This window comes from Sturnira hondurensis, unplaced genomic scaffold, assembly GCF_014824575.4.
Source record: "Sturnira hondurensis isolate 20B ecotype Veracruz unplaced genomic scaffold, ASM1482457v3 Scaffold0000880, whole genome shotgun sequence".
Lineage (NCBI taxonomy): Eukaryota > Metazoa > Chordata > Mammalia > Chiroptera > Phyllostomidae > Sturnira > Sturnira hondurensis.
The window spans coordinates 5,313,233-5,336,543 of record NW_028073511.1 but is presented as its reverse complement, the minus strand read 5'-3'; positions in this window follow the sequence as shown (position 1 = coordinate 5,336,543).

The window sequence follows — 23,311 nt, the reverse complement described above, 5'->3', positions numbered from 1 at the left end:
CGCTGTGCAAAGGCACGCAGCAGGGGTCGCTAGTCTGGTCGGGACTGAAGTCTTGCCAACCTCTGCTGCTGAGACCTGTGTCCACAGCGGGGCCACTCTTCCTGCTCACCTGTGAGAGCCGTGAAGCCCTGCTCCAAAGACATGTGCAGAACCCAGGAGCGGGCATTTCAGACCTCGAGCAACTGTCTTGATAAGCTTGTCACTCATCCTGGTCACAGTGACCTGATGCCCTCGCAGGCAGGGTAACAGAGCTGAGGCTCATCTCTGTGACACTAGACCTGAGCACAGTGCCCAGCGTGAGCTGACAGGCAATGGCTTTGCCAAACGGACTGAGGACTATGTGAACCATTTCACTTGGGTTTTCATGCTCAGCTTGAGCGTTTTTCCAGCTCCTCTGTCAGAACCTGACACCCTTCACGATGGGCTGGGGAGGTGGCTGGCGGTGGCCCTGAGGGTCTCACAAGCGGGATCACAGAGAACTTCCTTCAGAATCTGCTCGGCCCCTGCCCAACTTAGCCACAGGAACGGTTCCCTGTGCCACCACAGCCAGGCCCTGAGCTCGAAGGGCTTGGGGTGTCTGTTCTTGTACTAAAAGACATTTTCATGTCTGGGCTACACAGGAGGTAGGTGGAGTTATCAGGGCCTTCTGTGTGGCTGCCCCTCTCTAACTGGTGTTATCTGGAATTATCAATTAGCCCCCAAGCTCAGTCAGCCTGCGAGAATGCACCACTCAGCCCGGCCCAGCGCGGCCTTTCCTGCAGCCTGCGCACTGACTGCCGGTCCACGCAGCCGCATCTCTCCACTTTCCAACACACCGCCTTCCTCAGAACTCCGCACCCCGGAGGAGCTCCCGGGCGGCTGCCCCAGCTCAGGCAGCCACCGCAGTGCACGTTGTAATTATCTATGCCCACGACCCACAGCTGCCTACTGTTTGGCCTCACAGATTTGCCTGCGAAAGCCGTTTCTCAGCTCCCAACTTCAAAAGCACCCAGGAGAAACTGGAGCGCAGCGGAAAGAACGCAAGTTAAGTGGGCGTTCATTCCAATGTCAGCTCTTCCCTCCCCATCCTGAGGCAGCTGGTTTAGCCTCTTCGACCCTCAGTTTCTTTTTCTACACAAGGGGGCTGGCAACACTACTACCAGTGAGGGTTAAATGAGATAATGCCTGAACGGTGGCCGGTACCCGATCAGGATGGCCAAGTTGTTGCCAGCTGCCCTGGGCTTTCCACGGTTAAGCACCGAAGTGTTACATCACAGGAACCTCTCAAATGTTGGGCAAATGGGACAGCTGGTCACCCCACAACTCTAGTCAGTGAGCCCCTCTTTTTCTCCTGCTTTTGGAAGAATGGCCTCTGGAGTAAAGAAAAATAGACCGGGAAGAAGATGGGCTTGGCTTGCCAGACCTAGGCTGGGCTGCTCTTGGTTAACACTTGCGAATTTCCCTTCAAGTTGTCCCATCCCACTGCTGGATCACAAAATCCCTAAGAGCTGCGTCCCTAACATCCGCGCACCCCAAAAGCTGCCAGCAGGCAGTGGATGCCCGGAAGATCCACATGCCCCAGCCGAGGACGGGGGACGCAGCCCAGCAAACTTGCATGGGGTTCTCTTCCGACTGCCCCTTCCTAGCTTCTTGGGGAAAGTAAAAAAGGGAGTTTTAATCCTTTTCTTGGGCGAGGGTGAGGCGGGGATGGAGGGTGGCGGTTCTAACTGTCATTTATAAGGCAGACCCTGTGAGATCCGTGGGCCCAGAGCGCTTTGTCGGCGCTAGGGTCCGTCCGCTAGGGCAGCAGCGACACCTGCTGGCCGGGGCCGCGGGGCTGCGCGCTCTGTGGTCGCCGCCGCAGCCGCGATCGTGATTTCGGGGGCGGGGGGGCGGGTAAAGGGATGGGTACTCGTTGCTGCTCCAGACCTCAGAGGCAGGGGCCCGACCCCCCCGACCCTCCAACCCCGGTGCAGGAGCCGAGTTCCGCGGAGCCTGACGCGACAGCGCCGGGCCAGGCAGCTGGACTGGAGATGCTCCGGTAGCTGCGGCCTCTGCGCCCCTGGGGAGCGAAGGACCAGGGGCCAGGCGACTGTCCTCTCAGGAGCGTGGCCTCCCAAGCGCTTGGAAGGACAAAGAGGAGGGGTCTGGACGGAGCTGAGGGGCCGCACCCGCCGGCGCGCCGGCGGCCTTGCAGCTGCAAACACCCTCTTCCCCATTTACCCACTTCGGAGCTTCCCAAGTGCCCCAAGAACACACCGTTTCTCCCTTGACCCTTAAGTGCGTTTAAAAATCAGCACTTTCTCTGAATCTTCATTTTCTCTTTCAATCCAGCACTAATCGGCAGTTTTCTCTTGAAAGTTTTCTGCAGAAGGTAGTAGTTTGGCAATTGATGCCCACACTGGGGAGGTGCCTCCCAGGGGGCAACCGCCGGGCTGAGGTGGGGACACCCCGCCATCCGTGCTATTCCCATTGGACAGATGGGGACACAGGCTGGGAAAAGTGTCGTTCTTTGCCACTGCTGTATGTCACACCTCAGGCTCCGGGAAGAAGTCATCAGCGTGTTTGGGAACGCCCTGCTGACAAAGTGAAACACCGACCGTGACCTTCAGTGTTCATCTGTAGGGGACTGAGTACATAAATCATGCGTGTCCACCAATGCAATGCTAGGGAAACTCTGCTCACCTTAAAAACTAGGAGTTATATATACATACAGATCTATGCATAAATATATGTACTATTACTTTTTAAGGCAACTAAATACTTATTAGAATTATAAAAATAAGTATTAATTTCCATTTTAGAGCACTGTGCCTTTGTAGACACACACATATACATATTGTGCAGGTAATAAAATAAATGTGCTTCCAGCCCAGGGCCTACAAACCTGAGGTGAGTGATTCGAGGAGAGTTTAGTAAAAGGGTTTCTTTAGAGGGTGCGAGGAAATCAGCAAGGGAGAACGGAGCACCCAGCAGCCCATAGCCGTGCCCGGGTGGAAGGGCAGAGGAGGAGGCAGCTCTGGAATCGAGAGAGGGGAAGCCACCGACAGGGGCCCTGTCCCGCGACTAGGGCTGCAGCCCGCAGCCCCTCAGAGAGGGGGCCAGCCAGGGAGAGACGATCCCTGCCCACCCCCTGTCCCCTGCAGGGGCCGAGCGAGGTGGGAGGTGGGCCTGAGCAGTGCCCACAGAAGAGCCCCTCACAGGCTGTAAACACGTGAAAATGTCCGAAAGGACACAAACCCATGTGTCAAGAGTCTTCTTGGGAGGGGAGGGTGCGGGGAGTAGGGGGATGACACTGTGACCTTTGACTTCCTATGTTTGGATTTATAACAAGTGCCATATAGGAAACATGATCATCAATAACAACTGAGACATTCCACTTTGGGAACGGCATATAGAATTCAGTGAGCTCCGCTGGCAAGAGCCCTGTGGGAGGAGGGCCCCCTCCTTCAAGAGGTCCCGCTTGTCGTCCGCGCCGGCCACCCTGGTCCCTCCCCGCGCAGAGCCCGAGGCTGAAGGACCGCGGCTCGCACCGGGCGCTTCCGGACCGGTCCGCCTAAACGGGGCGTGTTTATCCACAGGCAGACAGCAGCCACCCCAATGCCCCTGCCGACAGCCCAGCGCCGGCCCGAAAGAGGTGCCCAGGGAATAAGCCGCCATGACAGACTGAGCCCGTGTCGCCCAGCAGGGCGACCTGGTCCGTGAGTCACTGACGCGACGTCCTCGTCTGCCAGGTGCAGACCGATGGGCCCGTGCTCGCCCCCCAGGGCTGCTCGCCCCCCAGGGCTGCTCGCCCCCCAGGGCTGCTCGCCCCCCAGGGCTGCTCGCCCCCCAGGGCTGCGGCGAATTGGAAGCGTTCCGCAGAGGAAGAGGCACACGCAAACCCAGCGTGTCAGGACTAACGCGCTCGGATTCGTGCACCTCTGCAAATGCTTTTCTTTTCATTATTCAAAAAAAAAGTGTGCTTAAGAAGAGTGATCACTTCTCTTCATTTCCTGCCCTCCCTGTCGCAGGAGCAAGAGACATTTTATTCGGGGTCGCAGATTCTGTTTCCGTCTGGGGGAGGCGGGCCTCAGGGGAATGGGGCCCCTTTAGGAATTTTTACCGGCTGGGAAATATAATCCAGTGTTTTCCAGCCATCATTTAGCAAACAGTTGTCATCGGGGTGGTTTCCTCTCGCCCGACGCTGCCTCCCACCTCACCCCTCCCAGCCCCCGAAGGACCGACTTGGTGACTCCCTTCGTAGTTAGGAACAAGCAAATCTGCGAAAACTTAGGAGGCCTCGGCTGAACCGAAACGTTTTTCAAAGAAACACTTTCCAGCCCAAGAAAGGTAATATCCTGGAGGGCTGCCCGCCTTCCTGCAATTAACTAGAATACCACCCAACAGCGCTTTGGTTGGCTACCATTTCCCATGGAAATACCTCAAATGCTTTTCCTCCTGGTGGTTCAGCAACTAGAGACATGGAAACAGACAGAAGCCCTAAAATGGGACCTTTGTCTCTTTCCTGTTCAAGCCACAGAAGGGCAACAGGGACCGGCGAGCCCTTCCTCCCCACCCACCGCAGCCCAGGAGCGGTGCGTGAGGGGCCAGGGGCCTGGCTCCCAGGGGGCTCTGGAGGCCAGGCCAGGGAGGGGAGGGGCACGTTGAAATTATCCCAATGTGCTGTCAAGTGCACCCCCAGCAGAGAGCCACCAGCTCTGTGATCTTGACCAAGTACACAACTGAACCCTCCCAGGCCCCCTATCTGTGAAGTGGGAAAGTGAAACCTTTCAGTTTTGTTGTGGACATCAAATAAGGTGGCGTGGTGCAAGCACACAGTAGGTGCTCTGTACACTCCGGTTTTCACTGCGTTCTTTGGATTGGCACATTGCCCTCGCCTGCTGCCCCACTGTCTCCTTTTAAAGTGTGAATGACCCAGGCAGGGGTGACCTTGGAGGGTTTCCAGGGAGAAGAAAGGAGGTGGTGATGCCAGGTGGAGGAGGCCAAAGGAGACTGAAAAACCAAACTGCAAAGCAGCCAGCCTACTGAATTTGGACCAATGGCAGAGAGATCCCCAGGCGAGCTTTGGAGGCACTAACAGGGTCCAGAAGGGGAACGGTGTGCAGCCCTGCTCCCAGCTCCAGAACCCAACACATGCCCCCTGCCGCCTCCCAGACCGTCCTTTCCACAGGTCTGCAGCCACTGGAGGCTGGGGCCTTGGTTCCAGGCAGCTCATTTCCGTGAGGCAGACCCTCCTCCCACCCCCCGCGGGCCCATTCAGCCTGACCAGCCCTGGGCAGAGCACATACCCCGGTGAGCTGCCCAACTGCGGTGTTCATGCCTGGAGTTGCCTATTTCTCTAAGCAGGAAATCTATAATTTTGAACGTTCTAACTATGGAAGAGATAAAATGAAGAGCGAAAGGGAAAGGGGGAGCTGTGCTGTTGTTTTACAGGGAGCATGGAGACAAGGGGTGCAACAATTTTGTTGTTTATGATTCTAACTTGGTTTTGCTCAGTGAATCATTTCATTCGGTATTATCTCTGGTCCTTTTTGGAGTAGGGCAATGTATACACTGGTTATTTAATACCAAACTGTGTATTAAATTTAAATGTATAATGTTGTCAGAAAATAATAAATTTGCTCATGAAATTTTACTTTTTACTTGTTTGTGTGTGAAAAACAGGGCTATAAGATGCTAATCCTTTATAAATCTAGCAGCTTGACTTTTGTCAGTTTCTGAAAAACAGTTAAAATCATAATAAAAGAAGCAGTCTCTGCTATCACAGAACAAATATTTGGATAATCATGTTCTTCAGACATCTTCAAGGCAGAGCATTTCTGACCCCAAAGCAAAAATAAAATAGCTGAGGGCTGAGCTAGGGGAGGAGAACCTCGCCCGGGCAATGACCTGCCTCACTGCACCGGAAGTCAGGGGCGGAGAAGCACGCAGACGGTGGGGAGCAGAAAGCAGCCATGGGGACTGTGGTAATGGGGGTGGGAGGGCCCTAGGGGCATGGGAATCAGAGTGAGGAATTTTGAAAATAAAATGTATCTAATTTGCAGTTTTGTGAAAGAACCCCGCTGGTGCCAAACGACATTTAGTAGATTTATTTGTTTATGCCGATTTTTTAATATTATATCACACAATTGAATCTTTCCAAAATGTGTTAAATGACCCAAGTTTTCTCTCTCTGGGAAATTCTGAATGCAGTACAAGAGTGTAAAGAGCCCTGGCAGGGGGCTCAGCTGGTTGGAGCTTTATCCTGCACACAAAACACGGCGGATTCGGTGGCCAATGGGACTGCCTGAGGGAGACAACCGAGTGACGTCTCTCTCTCTCTCCCACTGATGTTTCTCTCTGTCTCTGTCTCCCTCCCTTCCCCTCTCATGTCAATGAACATATCCTCAGATGAGGATTTTTTTTTCAAGTATAAAGAATAGCCCTGGCTGGTGTGGCTCAGGGGACTGAGTGCCAGCCTGCAAACCAGAGTGTCACCAGTTCGATTCCCAGTCAGAGCACAGGCCTGGGTTCCTGACCAGGTCCCCAGTAGGGGGCGCACAAGAGGCAAACACACACATTGATGTTTTTCTCCCTCTTTCTCCCTCCCTTTTCCTCTCTCTAAAAATAAATAAACAAAATTTTTTAAAGAGTATAAAGAATAATAACAAGCATTCATATTCATACCACCCTAAACTGAGTTGTTTATTTTGGGGGAACATAACTATGAGATATGAATTGCTACGATGGTGGCTATCCGGCTTTAATCATAGACCCACGACAAGGGAGCTGTATTTGGGTAGTGCTCAGATGTACTGGTTGGCAAAAAGCTGAGGTTACTAGGTACTGGTTAGCAAATAGCCCTCACCCTGGGCCCTTCTGGGGGAGCCTCACACCAGACTAAAGCGTTAGCACCTGGCACAGCCCAGGGCCCTCAGGACCTAGGTTACTGACCCAGCAGCCCTCTGAAGCTCCTGAGTGCAAGATTCCATCTCTTCATGCCTCCTTGGCCACAGCAGCCTGGCGTCCTTGGCAGTGGCAGCAGCATCTAGCATGGAAACAACCACCCCCACGCCCAAAGTGTGCCACTGCCTCTACCCACTGCCACTCCTGTAGAGTCGCCCTCACATGGTCACATGTAGGAACTGCAGTCTCTGCAGAACTGATACTGAGAGGCAAGACAGGTGGGCACCCATGTGGCAGGAGGAAGGGATCCACCACATCTGTAGGGGCAGTTCAGGGCCAGAAGTCCCCTCTGGTGCAGGCCCCTCTCTCCACAGCCCGTATGAAAACTTTTGAAGCACCTGCCCATCACTGGCATTAACTGTCTCATTTTAGTCAGTGAAAACGAGAGCCTGTGCTCACATCACTTGCTCACTGCCAGGCCCCATGGTGAATGTATCACCTCACTAACTGCCATGATTATCAGCATCACCCTTCACATTTTTACAGATGAGGAACCTAAAAACAGATATCTAAAAACTAAGAAGCAACAGCCCATCCAGCCGCGCAGAGCCCACACACTTAGCTGGCGGGCGGCACCTCTCATTCCCCCGAAAGACTGGACGTGGCCTATCTAAACATGACATTTCAAGGAGCGACTTTCAACAATTTAGTCAGTAATAGAGACGTGAGTATATGGAAAGCTCGGGTGATTTTGTATATGGCATTGAAAATGCTTCATTTAATTGATGTTAGTTTAGCAGCATCTGAGAGATCAACACCATTTATAACATCATTGACATTCAGAAAGATTTTCCGCTCATTAAGGTTACAAGTTACCTAATGAGTATAATTTAATAGGAAAACTCTTGAAAGAGTTTGAGGCCACTCCCGGTGTCAAGTCCTGGCCCCGACAGGGGCACCACCTGACAAGGACCGGCCACACCCACTAGCAGTTTCTAAACATGAACGAATCACCAGGAAGTCATCAAGTTTGGTTGATGAACAATGTGTGCTACAACTTAGAGAAGAGAATGTTTTTAATTTTCAAGGTCTACATTGAGCTGTGTCATTTCTATTATTACTCCAGGTAAATATTTGAATGTCAACTCCTGTCTTTATCCGATAAATAAGTGGGGTCCATTTCCATAAATGCCACCATGCTAAGGGTACCATTTGGCATCCCACTTTTTCTCCACTGCTCCTTTTCATTGCTGCCCAGCAAGTCCTCTTAAAAACCTCCTACGTCCTGCTAACCCTTCCCCTCCTCATGGACATTCTGGTTGTTTCCACCTGCACACACTTCTTGTGAACAGACTGAAGAGCTTCTCTTGGGTGTGAAGAGACACACGACAGACCACACGACACACACTTTTTCCACTTTACCAGACTCCTACGAGTTGCTCTCTCCCACCATCTGTGTGTGATTACCCTTCCTCTTTTCATCTTCATCAATACTTGATATTGATAGACTCTATTTTTTTAACTTGATGAGTGAGAATAATCCCTCAGTGTCGTTTTAATTTTTAGCCCCCTGATGGCGGGTGCGGGTGGCATCCCTCTGTGTGCATGTCGGCCACTGAGATTTCCTCGTCTGCAAATTGCCTGTTCATATTTTTTATCAAGCCATTTATGTTTTTCTTTAATTTAATCATTGGAAGAGTTCTTTACAAAGTCTGGTTAGCAATCCTTTGTCTCTATGGGCATTACAAATGTGTTTCTTTTCTTTTCTTTTTTTTAGGGGGGGGTAACATTTCTGGTGATCCTGAAAATGAAATCAAATTGATTGTCCTTCCCTTTTGAGGTCGGGGATCGGGAGTAAGAGTCTTTCTTTAGCACCTTCCCTACCCAAGATCTTAAAGATAGTTTCGTATTTTTTTCTCATAGTGTCAGGACTTCATCCGTGTTACTCTCTTAGAGCATCTGAAAGGCACTGTCGTGAATGCTGTGAGGTAGGGAGACAAGGCAAGGAGATACATGGAAGAGAATTTAGGAGGCAAGATGGCAACCACTAAAACTAATATTGCAGGAACAGTTTATGACAGGAAAAGATTTACCACATACTACTACATTTTTCAAAGCCAATTACATAACTGCATATACATTGTAACTGCATGTTCATTAAACAAATGTGCACATTTTTAAAGGAGATTTCCCGATTATCCTTCGACTCCTCCTCCCTCCTGGGGGCCCTTCCTCTCCCACCAGGGTCTCCCCGCCCCGCCCCCCTCCTCCCAGGACTGGCCTTTTCTAGTCCCCCAGAGGGAAGAGCTGTTTCCTCACTTTCACCCTTTGACCTTTGGTCCGTAGTGAAAGGTCCCAGCAGGCAGCCTCGTTCTTATTTGGAATTTATCACTAACACCAACCCCTCCTCACTCAGTATATCTGACACTCAGAGTGAATCGCACTTTAACACACCCCACTCTTTACATGGTAAAAAATCATTGAGCTAAATTTACAGTGAAGCGAAAACATTACAACTCACCATTTGTATTTTTTCCCTGGTTAAATTTTGAATACAAATAAAAACCCCCAGTGGTCACATAGAATGATGGAATTAAGTAACTCCCATTCTGTTTTTTCATTGCACTATAATCATTGTACTATCATTGTTTATTTCAAATTTGTTATTTAAACCCAGAAGTACTTCACCAGGGGTTGGAGACTCAAATTGCTCAAGCAGTTTAAGTGGGAGACCAAGTCAGTGGGAGACCAAGCCTGCATGATGTTGAATAGTCACAGACTTCTCTCAGTACATGTGCACGGGATCAGTTCCCATGTGCTGGGGCCAACTGTGTAACTGGGGGTTCTCCACATTCACTTCCATGTAGAATATGTTTATTTATTAACGGGCAAGGAATTAAAACAAGCTATTCTGAAGTTTACATGTACATTAAAACAATAATAACCATAGCAATTGTTATGGACTTAAGCCAATAAAACACTTTTTAAGGAGCATGTCGTCACTGACAAGGCCCGGGATCACTGGCTGTGGACGCACTGACCGTGAAAAGCTGATCTTCCCCGGGTTTTCCTGGGTCGGGGGTTGCTCTTCAGTTGAGTCATCCCTGCTGGACTGCTCCTATCATCCCACCCCCACCCATTGTCACTCCCAGAGTCCCGGGCTGTGATGAATTACATGGTCAGTAGTTTCTCTGCATCTTGGCTTTTGCATCTCCGTGGACTAGGGGAAGGGAAGTGAGCCTCGGGCACTAGAGAGAGCAGAGACAAACACGGACACTCAGAGCACAGCCCAATTAACACTCTGAGGCCCAGCCCTGCACAGCCTCCCCAGCTGGGATCTGTCTCCGTGGGGCTGCTTCTGTCCCTTGGGACCCAGTGAAGAAGACTAAGCCCCCTTCCTGTGACAACCCTCCGTGTATTGGAGAAGGGCTTGTTACCGGTTGAATTGCATACCTTCCCAAAAGATGTGGAAGTCCTGACCCCCAGTACCTGTGAATTCCTTATTTGGAAACAGGGTCTTGGCCGATGAGAAAGCTAAAATATGTTCCTTAGAATTCGGCCCCGAAGTAATAGGACTGTGTGCTTTTAAAAGGGGAAATCTGGACACAGAGGCACGCAGACAGGAGAATGAATGCCATGAGATAATGGAGGCAGAGATGGGCGCGACGTGTCCACAAGCCAAGGGTCGCCAGAGGGCCAGCCGCCACAGAATCTGGGAGGGAGGCCGGGGACCAACTCTCCTTGCAGCCCGCAGGAGGAAGCAGCCCTGCCCACACCTCGACCTGGCCTTCCGGCCTCCAGCCGGAGTGGACGCTGGGAGATGGAAAGTGTCCATTGTTCAAGCCGCCCAGCCTGTGGTTCTTGGATAACGGCAGTCCTAGGAAACCAATACCAGGTTTGCAGTTGTTCATATAGGAAATAACACAATAATAATAAATGACAATACAAGAGTAAGCTCTGGGTCTCGCATCCTCACAACCGTAAACCTGCTTTGCCTCACCCAGCACAGGTCTGTGTGTCACTCCACACCCACCCCACCCCCAGCTCTTTCCTCGACCAGCACTCCCGGATCACCGCTGGGGTCTCTTCACCCTGATGGCCGCATTTCCCCAAAACTCACGACTGAACTCAGCTCCCCCGGCTGTCTTCACTGAGGGCATTGATGGTTGGGCCTCAGGTCAGGCAGACCCTTCCAGCACTTTTCCTATTCACCCTTCCAGCACTTTTCCTATTATTGCCTTAGCTCACCATTCTGTTTGGTCAAAATACTTTTTCCGTCTTTGTAATATTTTTCAAAATATCGGCTCTCCTAATTTTCAGGTATCCATGCTAGTTCTTACGTTAGGCAGTGAGGACCCACTCCCAGCGTTCACTGGAGCATTCACCCGCCTTTCTCTCGCTGACCTGCCTTGGCACAGCCTCACCGGGAGCAGCTACAGTCCTGGTCACACCTACTGAAATTTTAAGTGGGGCATTGGGTGAAATAACCAGCCTCTTCGGGGATATCTTGGCATGTTCAGAAGGTCAGAAATGATCAGACTGGGGTGGGTGTGACCCTCCCTGGTGTTGGGAGCCAGACCCCTTCTGTTTTGTTCTCCCCGGAGCCTGGCTTCCCTTCTCAGCGTCCCAGGTGGTACAGAGGCCGCGGTGCCATGCCCCCAGGTCCCGGCACAGAACTCCTAAACCTCCTCGAATTCCCTGAGCGATAGTGGGGATAGGAGTGCCTTTTGCTCTTCATTAACAACCATAATCGGAGTCTATGCTAGCGAGGTGACTCTCAGTATTCCAAATAGCTTCAGGATGGGGGCTGGTTGCCAGAGGAACCAACTGCGTGGCTCAGGGTTGGAACTTTCAGCCCAGCTCCCCCACCTCCAGGAAGAGGAAAGGGGCTGAAGGCTGGGCGCAGTGACCAATGACTGATGATTTAATCGAGCGTGCTAACCTAGCGGAACCTCCATGGAAACCCTGAGCGGTGGAGTGCCGAGAGCTTCCAGGCTGTGAGTGCATCAGCCCAACGCCATGGGGCAGAAGCTCCTGCGCTCGACCCTCCCAGACCTCACGGTGCATGCTCTTCATCTGGCTTGGCTGTTCATCAGTGTCCTTTATAGTAGCCTTTATAATTCACCAGTGACAGTAAGTAACGATATTTCCTGAGCTCTGTGAGCCATTCTAACAAATTGCTGAGTCTGCAGAGAGAGTCATGGGAATCCCCAATTTACAGCCAGTCAGAATGAGCAGTGATCCGGTCAGAAGCACAGATGGCAAGTTGGGACTGGGGTCCCCGGTGGGCAGCCGAGCGGGACTGAGCCCTTCACCTGTGGAGTCCCAGGCCAAGTCCATAGTGTCGGCACTGGCCGGCTTGCAGGACACCTAATTGGCGCTAGAGAACTGGTTGGTGTGGGAAAATAAAAACCCATGTATTTTGTGCTATACGTGTTGTAAGTAAAAGAGTGTGGGGAAAAAAGAATTTAAAAAAAACAGTGTGGAAAGAGGGAAGAAGGGCACCCCCGCTTTTTAAGAATTTGTGCATTTCTGCTTCTACCCCTCTGGCCGGAAGTTACACACAGAGCTTTCTTTATATGGGCTCTGAAACTGTTAAAGGGTGCTGAGAATGTTAATTAAGAGAGCAGTAGTCATTTTGGAAAAATACAAAACAGACTTAAAGTAGAAAGTTTGGGGCTTGTAACTTTAATTTCCTTTCCTAAGAGATGAGGGGAATTTATCTGTGAAGTGTGTTAGGCGGGACTAAATTCAGCTGTGACAGAAAAACCCAGAGTCACGGTGGTTTGGGTCTGTTTCCCCTTCTGAATGAATGACGGGCCTGGAGGCCTGCTGCATGCCAGGCACGGTCCCGACCCTCCACAGTCAGTCCCCACAAGGCCCTCCCAGTGAAGGGGATGCCCTCTTTACAAGTGAAGAGACTAAAGTTCGGAGAAGGGAGCTAACTCACCCAAGGTCACACGGCTCCTTTGTACTAGAGCCTACATGACTGCAAAGCTCTTTCCAGTCCACCGCCTGCCTGCCCCAAGGGACAAATGACAGCTTCACTACCCCACCACCCTGCCCCCGACCTGCCACTCCCAACATCGTGAAGGGAGCAGGGATGTCCCCAACTAACCGAAGGACTGTTTTCCCCAGACTGGCTTTCAAAACACACATGTCTATGGTTGAAAATTAAAACTGAAATGTTTGCACTCATCACCACACACTGCTCTTCCTGTTCAGTGTTTAAATCCCACAGAGGAACATATTTTGGTTGTGCTTCTGGTTCACCAAGTACAACTAATCAGCACATTCACTCACTCAGATGCAAACCAATGCCAAGGGCTTGTGAGTCGGGACACCGTGGACTGCTGAGTCTGCCAGCGCTCCCAGCCCCCGCCCGAGTCCCCTCTTCCTCCGCAGCGCCCGGCCTCGGCTCTGAGTCTGGCGTGAGGCTCTCTAGCATCTCTCTCCGTGAGCTACGGTCGAGAAATCATGAAGAGCACGGACGGTAAGAACACTTTGCCAGCGTGGGCGCTCGGCGGCTCACGGACCACACTAACCCGACTCTGCAGGCAGTCCTGCAGAATTGCGTCCCAGCTGCGTTTCACACCGAGAAGTCAAGTTCAGAAACATCAAGTATTCGCCTGGGGGACACAGCCCAAAATAACAGAAGCAGGACTCAAACTCGGGACTTCTGAGAACAGAGCTTCTTCTCACCCCCAAGAAGCCCCTCCGCCCTGACTCCCGATTCCCACTCTGCCGTCCAGCAGGGCAAAAGCTATTGTTCCGCAATTTCCAGACTTAAGGCTTATCCGCTGGTGTGGATGCCAGGGGTGGGGACTGGCAAGGGGAGCTGGTGTCTGGGGGCCAGAGGTGCCCAGAAACAAGAGGAAGAGGAATCACACCCAGAGACAAAAGCAGGATTCGCAGATAAGAAGCAGAGCGGCTGAACAGTCCTCTTCGCAGGCGGACGCAGAGGAGACACGGCTCCAAGACGCTCACGACCTAGCGAAGGAGCTACAACTTGACCCAGAAAGAAACCACAAATGAGGCCCACCACATAAGAGACCAAATACGTGTCAGCACCACGGGTGACTCAGGAGGACGGCTGGAGCTGGCCTGGCTGGATTTGGACAGCAAAGAGAAGGAAGAGGGCCCGCTGGGAGGGCGGAGAGAAGGCGGGGAAGCCCCGGCCGGCCGCAGGCTGCAGAGGCCTCCCGGGCACGAGCGCTGCCACGATTAATTCGACCCGCTGACGGACCCTCGGGTCCTCCCCAGCGGGTCACGCACACAACGCTGCACTGGTTTCCCCGGCATTGCCAGTGTGTCTGTCGGCTCCAGATGTGGAACTGCTCACTCAGAGAGGGTTTTTCAGGCATCCTTACCACATTCTGTACTGAGGGGTGATTTTTTTCCCACCAGGTTCCCTCCTCCTTCACTGGGCTAAGACAGCCCCGAGGGGTCCTCCCGCTTCTGCCCAGCTCAGTGACACGGTAATTTGGGCCCTGATGGTGTATTTGAGGAAATGTAGAGACATTATGGTTTATCAGCTTAGTCTAACCTTTTCAAATGTACTAGGAAGCCTCGGCAGGTCTGTGAGCTCCATGCTGACTCTTAAATAAGGGAGCAATCTGTCTTTTATGTGCTGTGGGGAAATGTTCAGGTTTCCAAATAGACTGGCGTTTGCATGGCTAGTTTCCAAGTGTGGGGAGGCCCAGGCCACTGTGGCTCAGTTGGTTAGTGTCATCCCATAAACCAAAAGTTTGTGGGTTCGATTCCCAGTCAGAGCACATGCCTGGATTGCAGGTTCAGTTCCTCACTTGGGGCACATACGAAAAGCAACCAACCAATGCTTCTCTCTCACAATGATGTTTCTCTCCCTCTCTCTCTTACTCCCTTCCCCTCTCTCTAAAAATCAATAAGCATGACCTCAGGTGAGCATTGAAAAAAGTGTCCTCTGGCAGTGACCTCCACATCCCCAGGCTAAAGATGGCCAAGCAGGCCCGAGATCTGGGCTGAACCGTGAAAGCCTCCCAGACGACATCTGCAACTCAGAATTGCGCCGTGTCTGGCACAGGAGTGCACCGCCAGTCGGTGACCACGAGTGCTGCCCACCGCCCGGCGTTGGCGCCGCGAACGCTTTGGTTCCACCAACTGGGTCTTCTGGCTTTGGGGGCAGTGCGTGGCTCCCAGCTCCTGTCACTCCAGCAGAGGCGACGGCACTTGTTGAGAGACCACAGAGAAGAAAGGCACATGTTCCCACCCTTGCCTGGGGAAGACGCCACAGACATCGGGATCCCTCGGGTGCAGCTCAGTTTTGAACTAGAAATAAGTCACTACCTCAGCAGCTGACGTGTCTTACAACCCCATGTGACTGTCCAGAATAGCAGTGTCCCCCAGAACTTTCTCAGTGGCAGAAATGTGGCCGGGGGACTGAATGCAAATTTTATTTAAATGTATGTAAATTTACTACACTTTAATCAGTTTGAATGCTCCCTTTATCTGTGTATAGCTAATGTCCTTACTGGGCAGCACAGCTCTAAGAGAACCCCTTTTCTGAGCCTTTATTTTTCTCCGTAGATCTCTCTGCCCCTTTGTAAATCCAAAAATGGGAACTGCAGATACAGCAAGGGCCCTTGTTCTCCCAGCCTCCCCCCCGACGCCCCCCGCCCCGTCTGCCATTCCCCCTTCCACCCAAGTTCTCTGGAGTTTTCTAGGGCCAAATATTATTTCTAATAACAGAGCTTTCTCACTCCAGTTATAATCGCAAATCCCTCTGGGGAGAAAGCCTTGTAGTGAAACAAATGGCCTATATACCAATGGGTTGCGAAAACGACTTTCACAAACTCCGTGGAGTGGACGATAGCGGGAGATGAAGTAAGTATCAGGTTGGTTTGCGTAAGTTATCACGTGTGCCCCATGAGCTTCAGGGCATGTTTTGAGAAGGCTTTTTTCACTGTTCCCAAATAACGGAGAAATTGTGGATAGAATGAGTGATCGAAGGAAGGGCCGGTTGGCAGCCTTTGGAGCAGGGAGGCCTCTGCAGGGAGGAGAATATTAATCAAGCCTTCCCGAGAGCAGGAGGAAAACAAGCTTCTCCTTCATGTCCAGGGCAGCTCCTGGAAACGTCGCCCAAACTGTCATGTGCATGCGTGCAACCTGGGGGATCTCATTGAGATGCAGATTCCCATTCAGCAGGGCTGGGCGGCGCTGAAGCCCTTGGTGCAGGGGCTGCACTCTGCGAGTGGGGCTCGAGGCCTCAGCGTCTCTGAAGTCCACAGACACAAACCACGCGGAGCACCTGGCAGTCGGCCCCCAGTGCCCTGACTCCCAGCCCTCGCCTGCCTGCCAAGGGCTGGGTTCTCTTGACATGATCATCTTGGGACTTGTCTCCTAGCAATTCAGCCCTGCTTGGTAAACTTGCCTGCTTCCCAAAGTTGCCAGGACCCATAAACATGCAGGACCATAGCTCTGAGAGACCAGTTATGAGGCGACAGCAGCCTGGGTAAACGTGTCTGTTCTGCCAACTCGCACTGGCCCAGAGGGGGGCTGCTTTGAGGCTGGAGATGGGGGGGCCCCTAGGAGGTCACTGTAGGCACAAATCTAAGCTCTGGCCTCCAGTCTGCAATTTCACCAGTAATGATGTTGATGTTTTCATTTATTTCTTCTTGTTTCCTACTCTCTTGCACTTAATTCAGCCTTAACTGGAAATGAAATAGATATCATTTGCCCTCTCAAACTACTTTATCTCCACCTATAAAGCGGAGATAATGGAGCACCTCCAGCTGTCAGCTTTGCAAGGCCTGAGGTGGTGTGCAGGGGGCGTTACCATTTCAGTATGACAGGTACTTACCACGCACAAGCTGTTTGATTACAGGTACTTCATGATGTTTGTTCCATGAGTAAGTAGAGACCAGTCTCCAGTAACAACCTCCCTCTTGACCTCCAGACCCAAAGCCTGTTCGATAGTTACACTAGAAACAAACATTTCATCTCTTCTCCAAAATCAGTTCCCCCACTCTCTCCTATCATCACCGTTGCCCCAGTCGGAGACCGCTCACCAGGGCCATTTTTTCGTCTTTATCCAGGCACTGACAGTGTCCAGTTCTGCCTTCACAAAACCCCTCGAACCCCCGTCTTCTGTCTCCACTGCCTCGACCCCCTCACCTGTCTCAGCTCCTGCATGAACTTCTCACCAGTCTCCCTGCCTTTTCCTTTTCCCTTTCCCATCCCATTATGGGAACCGGTCAGTCTTTCCCGAGCACCACTGGAGGCATTCAAAACAATCCAATTAGCAGTTTCAAAGACATTCTTTTTTAAAAAGCAGTGGCAACAGTGTTGGAACAGGGCCTGGCTTCTTAGGGCAACACTTGGGAAAAGGTCACACACACGCACCCTGGTGCTGATGAAACTGCCCGCAATCCATGGTGGGGCTTTACAGCCACGTTGCAGGGACGGTTGGCAGTGCGGACCCTGCCACCACTGTGCTCAGGGAGCTCGGACGGGGGCTGCGTGCTGAAGTGCCGAAAGCCCAGGCGATTGAGTGACTTACATCTCAGGTTAGAGGAACCTGTTTCTTAAAGAGGCTTTCTTTAGGTTTATATATATATGAAATCTATACACATATATATATGCATGCTGAGGTTTTGTCATCAAGCGAAATCACTTTTTTGTTTTCTTTTTTTTATTTCATTATTTTTCAAGTACAGTTTTCTGTCTATTAATCCCATCCCATCCCACCCCCTGTTCTCCACCCCCTCCCTCCCATTTCCACCCTTCTCAGTTGTTGTCCATGTATCCTTTACATATGTTCCTCTAAATCCTTCCTCTATTTCCCCTGAAATTCCCTCCCCTCTTCCTTCTGGTCACTGTCAGCCTGTTCTCTATTTCAGTGTCTTTGGTTATATTTTGCTTGCTTGTTTGTTTTGTTGTTTAGCTTCCTGTTAAAGGTGAGATCATATGGTATTTGTCCTTCAACACCTGGCTTATTTCACTTGGCATAATGCTTTCCAGTTCCATCCATGTTGTTGCCAAAGGTAGGAGCTCCTTCTTCCTTTCTGCTGCATAGAATTCCATTGTATATATGTACCATAGTTTTTTGATTCATTCATTTACTGACAGACACCTAGGTTGCTTCCAACCCTTGGCTATTGTAAATTGTGCTGCTATGAACAGTGGAGTGCATATGTTCTTTGGGATTGGTGTTTTAGGGTTCTTAGGATACAATCCTAGCAGTGGAATTGCTGGGTCAAAAGGCAAGTCCAATTTTAGTTTTCTGAGAAAATTCCATACTGTTTTCCATAATGGTTGTACCAGTCTGCAATCCCACCAACAGTGGACCAGAGTCCCCTTTTCCCCACACCCTCTCCAACATTTGTTGTTTATTGCTTTGTTTATGATAGCCATTCTCACCGGTGTAAAGTGGTATCTCATTGTGGTTTTAATTTGCATCTCTCTGATAGCTAGTGATATTGAGCATCTTTTCATGTGTCTCTGGATCCTCTGTATGTCCTCCTTGCAGAAGTGTCTGTTCAAGTCCTTTCCCCATTTTTTAATTGGGTTAGTTGTCTTCTTAGAGTGAAGTCGTGTGAGTTCTTTGTATATTTTGGAGATTAAACCTTTGTCTGAGGTATCATTGGCAAATATGTTTTCCCATACAGTTGGTTGTCTTTTTATTTTAATGCTGTTTTCTTTAGCTGCGCAGAAGCTTTTTATTTTGATGAGATCCCATTTGTTCATTCTTTCCTTTGTATTTCTTGCTCTAGGGGACATATCAGTAAAAATGTTGCTACATGAAATATCTGATATTTTCCTGCCGATGTTCTCCTCTAGGACTTTAATGGTGTCACAGCTTATATTTAAGTCTTTTATCCACCTTGAATTAATTTTGGTGTATGGTATAAGTTGGTGCTCGAGTTTCATTTTTTTGCAGGTAGCTGTCCAGTTCTCCCAACACCATTTGTTGAAGAGGCTATCTTTACCCCATTTTATGTTACTACCCCCTTTGTCAAATATTAATTGACTATAGAGAGTTGGGTTTATTCCTGGGTTCTCTGTTCTGTTCCACTGGTCTATGTGCCTGTTTTTATGCCAGTACCAGGTGAAATCATTTTTTTATTTCTTCATTATCTGCTAGTGATTTTTCGTTACCCACTAGGGATTATCTGCTAGGACCTGGTATTATTTTAGAGCTCATCTAGTTCAAACTAAAGACCTCCAAAGAAGCAAGTTCACTTGAAAATAGTGATGACACTCGAGTATGAACATGTTCTATTTCTCAAATTTGAAGGTCAAAGAGTGGGTCCAAAGGACCAGTGTTTCCCTCAAGCAAAAGCAATTCTTCCATGTAACCACCAGATGGCACTTGGCCTGGCTCAAGGCTAGTCACCACTCCCTGGGTTCCCTGACCCAGAGGAGACACCTGGAGTTTGGAAGAGGTGTGCCACCAATTCCATAACCAACCGTAAGGCCACGTCACTTCAGAATCAATTCTTACTAAAGGCAAGAACAAAACACTTGATTATCATCAAAGCAATAGCCGAAACCGGAACCAAACAGGTGACTTGAAAAATAAATTCACGTGCATTTCCCCAGTCTCACCGCTAGTTCCACCCCTCCCCCGAAATGGCAGCTTCTGCAGGTAACTTCCCCCAAACCCCTCCAGTTTAGTGCCTGTTCCCCTCTGCAGGCCCATCACTGCTAAGACCCCCGGCTTCCTGCCCAGCTCAGTTCTCCAAGGTGCAACCCTATGAGTATTCAGACGCTGCTCATTCCCCTGGACTCCTCCTAGCTCATCAAGCAGAGAAGAGGCCTCATCATGCCAAGCTTCGGTCCCCAGCCAGCCAAACAAGCTAACAAATGACTGCTGGTCTCTGTTTTTCAGTGATTTAAAATTTATTTTAAAGTATGTTTTAGTGATTATGCTATTACAGTTGCTCCATTTTTTCTCCTTTATCCCCCTCTGCCCTGCACCCCCTCTCCCACCAGCATCCCCCCCTCCTTAGTGCATGTCCCTGGGTCATGAATATAAGTTCTTTGGCTTCTCCATTTTCTACACTATTCTTAACCTCCCCCTGTCTATTTTCTACCCACCATTTATGCTTTTATTCCCTTTATCTTTTCCCCCATTCTCCCCCCTGCCCTCCCCACTGATAACCCTCCATGTGATCTCCATTTCTGTGATTCTGTTCCTGTTCTAGTGCTTTGCTTAGTTTTTGTTTTTGTTTCTAGGTTCAGTTGTTGATAATTGTGGGTTTGTTGTCATTTTAATGGTAATACTTGTGATCTTCTTTTTCTTAGATAAGTCCCTTTAACATTTCACATAATGAGGGCTTGGTGATAATGAACTCCTTTAATGTGACCTTATCTGGGAAGCACTTTATCTGTCCTTCCATTCTAAATGAGAGCTTTGCTGGAGAGAGTAACCTTGGATGTAGGTCTTTGGATTTCATGACTTTGAATTCTACTTTCCAGCCCCTTCTTGCCTCCAAGGTTTCTTTTCAGAAATCAGCTGATAGTCTTGTGGACACTCCTTTGTAGGTAACTGTCTCCTTGTCTCTTGCTGCATTTAAGATTCTCTTCTTATCTTTAATCTTGAGAAATATACTGTATTTTTCAGACCATAAGACACACCTAGGTTTTAGAGATAAATAGGAAAAAAATTTTGAAGCAAAAAATGTGGTAAAAGATTTAATAACCTAAATAACAATATTTCACCAATGTAAATGTAAATAGAACTCAACAGCAGCATTAACAACCATTATTCCTCCCAAATTTGGGAGGAAGAGCTGGACCTTGGACTTGGCTTGAACACTAATTTCAGCATTTGGTCAGATCTGCCATCATGAGATTTCAGGCACCTCATGGGCAACTAAGAGTTTACTGCATTAATTATCTAGTGTTTCCTCACAACTGTGTTTTCTCACCTCTCTAGGATCAATAAACACAAAACAACAGAATCTAACTAAGAACTTCTGCGGCTTATTTCAGTCGAAAACCCTCAGAATCCAATAATGGACAGCGACTCACTGCACATACAAGACACAGCCACCACCAGCCTGTCCCAGGCACAGGTGGGGCTGGAAGGGCCCAGGAGGGCAAGGCCCACCGCACTTCTGACCAAAGACCAGGGAGCACTGTGGACTTCCCGAGCAAAAGGCATTCTTCACACCTCGCAAGCTTAATCTAAATGGGCAGTTCTCCATTTGGGGATCTCAAGGTTCCTCTTCACTTTCAGGAACTGAGGATCCCCAAAATCTTTTATGTGGATCATAGCTATGGCTATTTACTATAGTAGAAATTAAAACTGATTAAGTTTTTGGATATTTACCTACAAATTCATTGTACAAGAATAAATACTAGAGCAGGGATAGATGACGTTTTTCTGTAAGGACCAGAGATGTAATAACTTTAGGCTTTGCGGGCAATGTGGCCTCTGTGACAACTCCACAATTCTGCCATTGTAGTATGGAAGCAGTCAGACAGCAAGAAATTAACACACGAGCACAGCTGTGTTCCAGGACAATTTTATTTACAGAAATAGGCATGGGCCAGTCTGCTTGAAAACAAGCCTCAAAAGGATTAAATCGATCTTCGAGAAGTTAACTATCTGCTAGAATAAAGCCTGATACAAATAAAACAAAGCCAACAATGTAACATTCGCAATGTGTACCGACCTTTGTAGGTTCTAGGCCAAAGAACTGGAAAATGACCGGAATCCAGGAGTAAAATCAGTCAATAAAAATAGAACCAGAAAAAAAATCCTTGTCTGCTAAAGTCTTTAGCAGATAAGGAGTGCAACCTATCATAAACATGCTTTATGTGCTCAAGAATATAAAGCAAAATATGAATATAAAGAAGTATGTAAAAAAGAACAAAATGGGACTGCTAAAGACAAAAATACAGTATCTGACATGAAAATTTCACTGCAAAGGCATAACAACAAATTATAGACACTGCAGAAAAAAATCTGCAAACTCAAAACACTGCAATATGATTTATACAAAATAAAGAATGAAGGAGGAAAGCAGTAATAATTTTTAAAAGGAACAAAGCCTCAATAACCTGTGGAATATCAAGTGGTCTAAGATACACGTCTACCCCAACCAACGATATAATACCTATAAAAACCCACATTAACTATAGAAATACAGGGAGGTTAGAAGTAAAAGAGTGGGAAAGGCTAACCCTGCAACTGCTAATCATAGAGTAGCAACATCAATGTCAGACAAAGTAGGTTTTAGGCCAAATGCTGCCAGATATAAAGAAGAGCATTTCATAATGGCGAACGTGACAATTCAGCAAGAAAACATAATACTCCTAAATGTGTATACAGCCAAAACTTCTAAACAGAAAAAACAGAACTGAGACATATGCAAACACACAATTACAGCTGGTTACTCCAATACACCTCTCAGCAATTTACAGAACAAGTGGAGAGAAAAAGGATTTAAAATATAAAAAACTTGAATTCTGTTTATTGATCTGACCTACCTAATTGGTATTTATAGAACATTACAGCCTGCAGAATACACATTTCACGTGAACAAGAAACACTCACCACAACAGACCATGTGCTGGGGTCATAAAACAAGCTTCAACAAATTTAAAGCGACTGAAATCACCCAGAGTATGTTCTCAAACCACAATGCAATTAAATTGGCAATCAATAACAAACGATTAGAACAGTGCTGTGAGAAATATAATGCAAGCCACATATGTAATTTAAATGTTCTAGCCACATTTTTAAAAGTAAAAAGAAACAGGTGGACTTAATTTTAATAATACATTTTATGTAAGCCGCTATTATCAAAAATATTCATTTCAACATGTAAACAATATTTTCAAATGAGTGTTTTCTCCAGACTGTCTTCCTAATCCAATGAACTGCTTACAGCACACAGGAATGCGAGCCAGCCACACACCAAGTGCCCGACTTGCGTGTGGCTGGTGGCTGCCGCACGGGACGGCACAAGCCAACACAGCAAGTTAACAGATGTTAGAGCTGATAACCTCAGCATCTACATAGTACTAAGTTGTAAAAATCTTGCCTTGAGACGGGAAGACTTTTGAAATGTTTAGGCCTGTCTAAAAAAGAAAAATGGTTAACATGTTTATCATCAAAGTTGCTAATCTGTCTTCAAACTTTTACTCCCTTTAAGTCGCTCACGACTGCAGTAGACAAAGCCCATCCCAATTTTAGCTGTGGTTCTCAAACTGGTCTACCACTCACTCATTCCATGAATATCTGTTGCTACTTTAAATTTCCTCTGTTCTTAGAGGTGTCAGATACCCCATTGCCTGCCCGATTCTTCCCTGCAGACTCAGCGCACACAGCACACAGGTCTTGTGCCTATCGGTGATTCATCCCCACCAACATGTATTTGAGCTCACAGGAGTGGAGAGCTTGTCACCTAGTTACATTGGAAATGTTGTCCGGGGGGTCTTTGGTTGTTATATT